Source organism: Sinocyclocheilus rhinocerous, unplaced genomic scaffold (assembly GCF_001515625.1).
Source record: "Sinocyclocheilus rhinocerous isolate Xijiao unplaced genomic scaffold, SAMN03320098_v1.1 scaffold2032, whole genome shotgun sequence".
Taxonomy (NCBI): domain Eukaryota; kingdom Metazoa; phylum Chordata; class Actinopteri; order Cypriniformes; family Cyprinidae; genus Sinocyclocheilus; species Sinocyclocheilus rhinocerous.
This window is the reverse complement of record NW_015634013.1, coordinates 257,005-257,414: the sequence shown is the minus strand read 5'-3', so window position 1 is coordinate 257,414 and position 410 is coordinate 257,005.

The window sequence follows — 410 nt, the reverse complement described above, 5'->3', positions numbered from 1 at the left end:
GAATCACAAAAAAAAGGAAAAAGAAAAAAAAAAAACCTGCGACAGAGGAATCTATAATTAGATGGATCCTCGCTTTCTGCCAATTTGCCTTTTCTTTCTTTATTTTTATTTATAACATAAACCCAAACGGGCCAAAAACGCACTGGTGCGCAGAAATACAAATTAAGAAACTGGCAGTGACCAATAGCGTCCCCCTCCTCGGAGCACTGGGAGGAGAGCCAGGAGCCAACGATGGTAAATAAATGACAAAGGCTTTCAGAAATTACTGCCTGTATTCATCTAGTGAATGATTCACAATCGCTAAATGCCAGAGATGAGGGTGTTAACAAATATGCATTTAAAATATGCCCAAATTATGCAAAAGGCCCTGTAATACACCTAATACGGACTGGTGCTCAATAGTGGACAGC